This window comes from Eurosta solidaginis, unplaced genomic scaffold, assembly GCF_040869045.1.
Source record: "Eurosta solidaginis isolate ZX-2024a unplaced genomic scaffold, ASM4086904v1 ctg00001093.1, whole genome shotgun sequence".
NCBI lineage: Eukaryota > Metazoa > Arthropoda > Insecta > Diptera > Tephritidae > Eurosta > Eurosta solidaginis.
In genome coordinates, this window is record NW_027136996.1 from 352,986 (window position 1) to 362,424 (window position 9,439).

Consider the following 9,439-nt stretch of genomic DNA (forward strand, 5'->3'; position numbering starts at 1 on the left):
AGAGAATATGGAGCAGTCCTGGTGCAAGGAGCTGCTGGGAGGATGACAATTTGTGGGAGGGACGCAACAAATTAAATGGGGTCACACTGAAATGACAGTCCTTGGTCGGGAAAAATCCCGAGTCGCTCCGGTACATAGAACCGACTGCCTTGGGAAGCGAAAAAAATGTTTTCTTTAGCTCTAACATTAAAGTACGTGTATTTAGAATGTGATATGAAAAAGGTTACATTAAAAACTCAAGCGCATGCTTCGGCTTTTCTTTACCATTTCATCTAAAAGTTCATCAACGGTAACAATCAGTGAGGCACAGCCATTCAATCGATTTTCACTCATTGTTTTCTCAAATAGTTTTTAATCAGCCTAAGAGTTGAAAAAGATCTCTTGTTCGTTGTCGTTGTTACTGGAAGCTTACCTACATAAGATTTTCAACTACATGTGAACATTAGGGAAAGCCACAGAATCTCATTGCTGTAATATTAATCATAGATAAATTGATAAAAAAAAAAACACCGAAGTACCTCTTTCAGGAATAAGCAGAATTCATGCTTTTTGAGCCTATGCATGAGATCTTACGTATACGTATGTATATAAAATTCAAAAGAAAGAAACTGATGTAAAGAAAAATATTTAATTCAAAAAAAGTCATATCTACACGGAAAAAAAACTAATGTATTTTTTACATTTTAAAATGTGAAAAACACATTATTTTTCATTTATCAAATAATTTGAATTTTACATTTTTGTAATGTGTTTTTGACATGAAAAAAATGTAGATATTACATTATAATAATGTGTTTTCCATATGGAAAATAATATCAAATTTGCATTATATTTCAAAATTGGAAATGTGTACTTCAAAAAAATGCTGTAAATTTAACATTATTTAAATGTTAAAAATATTTGCCTTTTCATTCCGATGAATGTTATCGCTGTTGAGGCAAATGAGCAAACGCCTAAATTGATAATATTCACGCATGCAATAAGGTGGTTTGATTTTAAATCAATGTCGATTATGTTCGTTTAAGCAAGTTGGATCATTGAACACGATCATGTTGCCGTTGTTGCCGAACGTAGTTGTGTTCATTTTTTGCTGTTCTCTGATATGTATGTAGATGGTCGTTAGGCAAATTTACAAGGAAACTTCTTTATGAAATGATAGTAAAAGTTAACATGTATATTTGTATATTTAATAAATTGCAGAATTATTATGAAACAGAATATGATTAAAATATATAAGTGTTCACTACGTACATGCATGTGCTTGCATATTAAAAATATAATATCACCAACAAAGTAAATACGTAGCAGAATTATAAAGAAATTTATTAACATAGACATAAAACATCAAATATTTGAATGGTAATGACCTAAAAATCAAATGATCCGGAGGCAAGGGGGGCGGGTTTAAACCCCCAAAGCTTCCTCCCCCGTCGCTACGCCCCAGAATCTTACCAGCTGCATCAGAAATTATCACAGTTTTTAGCAATAAGCATTGCAAATAGCAAAAAGACATACGTACATATGTGAATCACAATAATACACAATACTGTCTTAAGCATAACAATTTAGAATGTATCGTAAGAGCTCATATATACGTATATAAACCTAAACTTTGTCTATAAACCTAAGAATAATCAATAAAATTTATAAACGCTGAAAACTGCATCTAATATTATAAACCTTAAGCCGATATACATAGAAAACATAGGGTTGGTCATTTCGGGACCTTAACAGCACGTGTGTTAGTTTTTCTTAACGTAGCAGAAGGGTTAAGTTTTTGAACAACGCAATAGCACAAAAACGCCTAAAAGTAGACTGCGAAAAATAACAAAAAAAGGTGTATATGAATTTGATTTGCGCTATCGTCTATTATGTACCATTAAAGTACAAAACTGTTTTGTGTGGCTCAATGGTCTAGGGGTATGATTCTCGCTTTGGGTGCGAGAGGTCCCGGGTTCAAATCCCGGTTGAGCCCGAACGAATCTTTTAATTTTTACAATACTATTGAAAATTTTTAGATACAATTTTATTTACAACATAAAGTTCCCACACCAATGGCATTAAACTTCTAAGCCCGCAATCGAATGTAAAATTTTGGTATTTATGATGCGTTTGTAACCGCATGAATTCGCACAAAATAAACGGAAAATCAGGCAATAAAAATTACTTGTTTTAAAAGAAGAAAGAAAAAAGAAAATTTATTGTGGTATATGAAAGTGGGTGTGTGAGTATAAAAACGTTCTAAATTTCTTTAAATTTGTGTATATCAAATATTTTTTGACTATGCCCATAAAATAAAATGTCGCAACATTTACAACAACAAACCACATATTATGAGCAGATATTAATATGACTCCTCGATACAACAACAAATTCTTGTTTGGATTTTTGCATTAACATATACATATGTAAATATACATACATATACAAAACCAGTAAGGAAGGCTAAGTTCGGGTGTAACCGAACATTACATACTCAGTTGAGAGCTATGGAGACAAAATAAGGAAAATCACCATGTAGGAAAATGAACCTAGGGTAACCCTGGAATGTGGTTGTATGACATGTGTATCAAATGGAAGGTATTAAAGAGTATTTTAAAAGAGAGTAGGTCATAGTTCTATGGATGGACGCCACTTAAGGATATCGCCATTAAGGTGGACCAGGGGTGACTCTAGAATGTGTTTGTACGATATGGGTATCAAATGAAATGAGTATTTTAAAAGGGAGTGATCCTTAGTTCCATAGGTGGACGCCGTTTCGAGATATCGCCATAAAGGTGGACCAGGGGTGACTCTAGAATGTGTTTGTACGATATGGGAATCAAATGAAAGGTGTTACTGAGCATTTTAAGAGGGAGTGGGCATTAGGTCTATAGGTGGACGCCTTTTCGAGATATCGCCATCAGGGTGGGCCAGGGGTGACTCTAGAATGTTTGTACGATATGGGTATCAAACGAAAGGTGTTACTGAGCATTTGAAGAGGGTGCGGGCATTAGGTCTATAGGTGGACGCCTTTTAGAAATATCGCCATTAGGGTGGGCCAGGGGTGACTCTAGAATGTGTTTGTACGATATGGGTATCAAATGAAAGGTGGTAATGAGTATTTTAAAAGGGAGTAGTCCTTAGTTCTATAGGTGGACGCCTTTTCCAGATGTCGCCATAAAGATGGACCAAGGTTGACTCTAGAATGTTTGTACGATATGGGTATCAAATGAAAGGTGTTACTGAGCATTTTAAGAGGGAGTGGGCATTAGGTCTATAGGTGGACGCCTTTTCGAGATATCGCTATTAGGGTGGGCCAGGGATGACTCTAGAATGTTTGTACGATATGGGTATCAAACGAAAGGTGTTACTGAGCATTTTAAAAGGGAGTAATCCTTAGTTCTATAGGTGGACGCCTTTTCTAGATATCGCCATAAAGGTGGACCAAGGGTGACTCTAGAATATTTGTACGATTTGGGTATCAAACGAAAGGTGTTACTGAGCATTTTAAGAGGGAGCGGGCATTAGGTCTATAGGTGGACGCCTTTTAGAAATATCGCCATTAGGGTGGGCCAGGGGTGACTCTAGAATGTGTTTGTACGATATGGGTATCAAATGAAAGGTGGTAATGAGTATTTTAAAAGGGAGTAGTCCTTAGTTCTATAGGTGGACGCCTTTTCCAGATGTCGCCATAAAGATGGACCAAGGGTGACTCTAGAATGTTTGTACGATATGGGTATCAAATGAAAGGTGTTACTGAGCATTTTAAGAGGGAGTGGGCATTAGGTCTATAGGTGGACGCCTTTTCGAGATATCGCCATTAGGGTGGGCCAGGGGTGACTCTAGAATGTGTTTGTACGATATGGGTATCAAATGAAAGGTGGTAATGAGTATTTTAAAAGGGAGTAATCCTTAGTTCTATAGGTGGACGCCTTTTCTAGATATCGCCATAAAGGTGGACCAAGGGTGACTCTAGAATGTTTGTGCGATATGGGTATCAAAAGAAAGGTGTTACTGAGCATTTTAAGAGGGAGTGGGCATTAGGTCTATAGGTGGACGCCTTTTCGAGATATCGCCATTAGGGTGGGCCAGGGGTGACTCTAGAATGTGTTTGTACGATATGGATATCAAATTAAAGGTATTGATGAGGGTTTTAAAAGCGAGTGGACCTTAGATGTATATGTGAAGGCGTTTTCGCGATATCGACCAAAATGTGGACCAGGGTGATCCAGAATATCATCAGTCGGGTACCGCTAGTTTATTATATATATGTAATACCACGGACAGTATTCCTGCCAATATTCCAAGGGCTGTTGATTTCGCCTTGTAGAACTTTTTCATTTTCTTCTACTTAATATGGTAGGTGTCACACTCATTTTAAAAAGTTTTTTCTAAAGTTATATTTTGCGTCAATAAACCAATCCAATTACCATGTTTCATCCCTTTTTTCGTATTTGGTATAGAATTATGGCATTTTTTTCATTTTTCGTAATTTTCGATATCGACAAAGTGGGCGTGGTTATAGTCGGATTTCGGCCATTTTTTAATACCAAGATAAAGTGAGTTCAGGTAAGTACGTGGACTAAGTTTAATAAAGATATATCGGTTTTTGCTCAAGTTATCGTGTTAACGGCCGAGCGGAAGGACAGACGGTGGGCTGTGTATAAAAACTGGGCGTGGCTTCCACCGATTTCGCCCATTTTCACAGAAAACAGTTATCGTCATAGAATCTATGCCCCTACCAAATTTAAGAAGGATTGGGAAATTTTTGTTCGACTTATGGCATTAAAAGTATTTTAGACAAACTAAATGAAAATGGGCGGAGCCACTCCCATTTTGAAATTTTCTTTTATTTTTGTATTTTGTTGCACCATATCATTACTGGAGTTGAATGTTGACATAATTTACTTATATACTGTAAAGATATTAACTTTTCTTTTAAAATTTGAATTAGAAAAAATTTTTTTTTTTAAAAGTGGGCGTGGTCGTTCTCCGATTTTGCTAATTTTTATTAAGCAGACATATAGTAATAAGAGTAACGTTTCTGCCAAATTTCATCATGATATATTCAACGACTGCCAAATTACAGCTTGCAAAACTTCTAAATTACCTTCTTTTAAAAGTGGGCGGTGCCACGCCCGTTGTCCAAAATTTTAATAGTTTTCTATTCTGCGTCATAAGTTCAACTCATCTACCAAGTTTAATCGCTTAATCCATATTTCGTAATGAATTATCGCACTTTTTCGATTTTTCGAAATTTTCGATATCGAAAAAGTGGGCGTGGTTATAGTCCGATATCGTTCATTTTAAATAGCGATCTGAGATGTGTGCCCAGGAACCTACGTACCAAATTTCATCAAGATACCTCAAAATTTACTCAAGTTATCGTGTTAACGGACAGGCGGACGGACGGACGGACGGACTCAATCGAATTTTTTTTCGATACTGATGATTTTGATATATGGAAGTCTATATCTATCTCGATTCCTTTATACCTGTACAACCAACCGTTATCCAATCAAAGTTAATATACTCTGTGAGCTCTGCTCAACTGAGTATAATAATAAGCAACTGTCAATGTTATTTTATTGCCACCCCTCCTACCGCCCCCTACTGCCAACAAAACTTGCTAGTGAGTGAAATAAACGTGAAATTTTGCATATAAAAATTCAATTCAGGATTTTTTCGTTGTCATTGAAACTTTTTTTATGTGATTATTTTACTCCTTTAGTAGCGTATTACCGTTGTACAAGTTAAGGTTTAGTCAAGTTTTTCATGAGTGTCTATGAGGCGATGATGCTTATTCATATTGACTCAGTAGAGCCACAAAGCTCATTTGCATATTCTTCTTCTTGCTGGCGTTTTCTCCATATGCTTGACATGTTCACTACTTTCATACAGATGAAGATCTTGGGAATACAAAGTCGCTTTCTGCAAACAAAAAAAAATCGTGTAGTCGTTTGATATACAAGCAATAACAATAACAACAACAAATTACAAAAAAAAAAAAAAAAAAAAACTGTGATATGTGTATTCCAACCGAATGATGTGGGAACTGTTGCTATACACTGTACAATTGTTGGGGGAATTCCTTGGTTGTAAAACTTGAAAAGCATCTAAAAACTTGAAGGGATCAGTCACAGTTCGACATATTTTTAATACTTTATACATTTATTCTTTTAAATATCCAAACTTTTGTAGGTTGAGTCAACCAATGTATAAAGTGGAGTGAAGACTTAGGCGAACCCATGCGGACTAGGGGGCTTAGAATATACCCACGGCAGGTATGCCTGTCGTACGAGGAGACTAAAATACCAAATTGATTTAAAGGGTTGTGTAGCGCAACCCTTTTAAGGGGTTGCCAGGCCAATATATAGCTTTTCCAACACAACTGTCAACCTCACCTACCCGTGGCGAATCCTGTTTCTTTAAAATCCGAAGCTCTGCCGAACTCAAGTTCCTTATGGATCTAAAGCGTGGGAGGGCGGTATGGCCTGAAGGTTTCATGTAGTCATACCAAATCGTTCCCGATATGGCCGGGCTAGTACCTTAATGGTGCTTGTTACCGGAACGTACCGGATCTGCATCCGGCAAAGGACTATCAACATCGATAACACTCCCCAAGGCCTTCGGGAGTGTCCTTATCGCTACAACAACAACAACTACAACAAGATTCGGGCAAACTCCATATCGCTCGACATAATTAAGAGGCTTGTACCTACGCCATTCCGCCCCGTAGGTGGGCTGCGGGAATTGGGTGACTGTGCTTACTGGATTGTGCAGTTGGCCGTACGACTAATCCACAGTCTTATGTAGAGGGAGAGGAGAGAAGGAGAATCAAATTGCAAGCCAGGGAAAATGGAAGTGAAAAAAGCGGTATGTTGAACTTGAAGAGTGAAGTGAGCAAGTCGCCAAGTAGCTTTGTGAGGGAGCGTTACGTTAATCTGAAGAATAAGAGTGGAAAGGTGTACGAAGAGAATAAGAGTGGAGAGGAGTACGAAGCAGAGAGTAAGGGAGTCCTCTCAGAGTACCGTACTGCCGAATGAGTGAGCGCTTGGTATGGGTCGCTGAGGCCGTAAAATGTGGTCGAAGACAGTTCGCTGACAACAGCTTCACTGCGATACTGTAACTGGTATGAGGAGGAAGCTTTTGACAGAATGAAGAAGCAGTGATCGGCTGGAGCCTATAAGCCAAAAGGCAGAAAGGAACGGGTCACACGGCCGTGGGAAAAGCTACCTGTATTGATAAGTTAAAAAGACGGCAGGGGGAGAGGGATTTGGAAGTGGGTGATAAGTCAAAGGGAGGTAACATCAAAACTCCGTATTTCTCGCGGAAGCCAAACGGTAGTGACTTTGAGAATCCGGAGACGTACTGAAGAAATCCCCAACTATGGCGCTGACTGGTCATCGTGATCCCTTTGAACAGATGTGCTTGATATCACGTTTTAAACTTTTTCAAAGTTTAAGTTGTCATGTCCAGAGGTGGGTTCTCTGCTATACTACACTACAAATGGCAGGTAACAAGATTGCAGAAGTGCTGAGTATAACATTTGATGGGTGAACAAATCGCGTCCTCCTCCTGCCAAAGGCGGGAAAGATCAGCCATTTTTATCAAAAAAATCGCGAGCCCACTAGCTAACAACTTTTTTGCCCAAAGCTCTTGAGAGTGTTATATGCATCTTATTTGTAACACTGTGCAATAATTATTTGGACTCAGCGTACCGAACTTTTGTTAGTTCCACTATACCTATGCCTATAAGAATAGTATTAAAGATTTTCATATGAAGTACAAAGAACGTGTTAATGCAATAAAACATAATAGTTTGATATGACTATAATTTTTGCTTTTAACTTAATATTAATTAAGAGGGTGAGGGGATTTACCGCCATATACCGTTAGCATGTTTATACAATAACGATGAGTAGCTGACACTACTTTAACAACGATATACTGTATATTGCACTCCTCCTTCAGAGAAGGGAGACGTGCAGCCGGCGAGTTGATTCGTCTACGGGTGCTTTCTTGTAGAAGCCTCGAAGACAGCATGGATGCTTTTCTACACGGTTGAGGCCAGCAACACAGCTGCAATATGAACACTCCCTCAGAAATGTTCTATGAAAATGATATGATCCTTCCTCTTATACGAACGGTGTGATGCAAGCAAAGTTTAATGACAAGCTGCATGAGGTTTACACCCTAAATGGGTCATGTTATGCGTACGGATGAAGACGCTCCGATTAGAAAGTGATCCGCATTTGGTAGCAGAGAAAGGAGAGTTTGGAGAGACAGGTGGAGAATCTCTATTGGTGCTAACAAGTGCTCGTTAGATTTCGCGAATTAGGAATGACTGGCGTAGATAGATAGAAAATTTATTGAGGATTGCACTGCGACCGTTGGTCTATTGTGCCCTCATCTCATTCACAGCACCTCGTCCAAGCCGACTTTTTTGATAAACTCTAGCAGTTCTGTTGGCTTGAGGGATTGAATATGGGAATGCTCTTGTCATGGTGAGCCCATAAACTTAGCCCTGCGTCTTGAGATTGCGTCACATTCCAAGAGAATATGGTCCGCCGTCTCCGCTGATCAATCACTAAATCGGCGTGTGTTATTCGATGGTATGTCCAACTTCTGCATGCGGCTGTTCAGTCCTGTAAGTATAGTTTTTATCTTTTGGGAGGCCTATTATTGCCCTATACCGGGTTGTGCTATAACCTCCTAACAGTAACTTAGATTGTCTCAAACCTGGCATATCGCACCAGTGTTCTTCTCTCTTTTCCCTCTCTTCTACTAATAAATGCCCCCTAATTTTCTGTGGGCAGGAACGGCTTGTGACAGATGGGTCATGCTGTTGCTGCCTCTCTCCCCAGGTTTTCCGCCTGCTCATTGCACTCAGCTCCCCTGTGGCCTGGAACCCAGGCCAACAATACTACATTGTTTCCTCCTAATTGGTTCAGCTTTTCTACGCACTCAAGGACCAGTATTGACTTAATCTCGAACACCGAGACATTTGAGTATCCGCGCTGGAGGCCGGCGTACTGGCTTATGGCGAATATTTCCGCTTGAAAAATGCTCGAATATGCTCCTAGAGGTACTGATATTTTGGCTCTGGTTCCGAAGACTTCGGCTCCAATCCCCTCTGGCGTCCCCGAGCCATCCGTGTACCATACGATTTTGTGTAGCCGTTGTATGCTCACCAGTCTGCTTTCCTTCCATGTACTCTTGTCTCTGAAATACTCTACACCTTTTCTCAAAAACTATCTGCCTGAGGATATCATATCTCGGGAGTTGAGAGATTGCGATTTTCTCTCTCCGTTCCTTCATGTTGCGGGACATGATAACTTTACCTTTGCCCGAGCCCTCCTTGGCGATATTCAAGAGGGTTCACTTGGCTGACTATTCTATCGCTATATTTAGCGGGGTTAGGTCGCGGATAGCCTCAAGCGCTGTTGTGGGGCAT

At 39.2% G+C, this 9,439-nt stretch overlaps 1 non-coding gene across 1 annotated transcript; it reads left to right on the top strand.

Annotated features, from left to right (window-relative positions):
* Nucleotides 1-1,903: 1,903 nt before the first annotated feature.
* On the top strand, nucleotides 1,904-1,975 carry TRNAP-UGG (transfer RNA proline (anticodon UGG)). The gene has a single exon. It is a non-coding gene; the product is annotated as a tRNA-Pro (tRNA).
* Nucleotides 1,976-9,439: the final 7,464 nt, after the last annotated feature.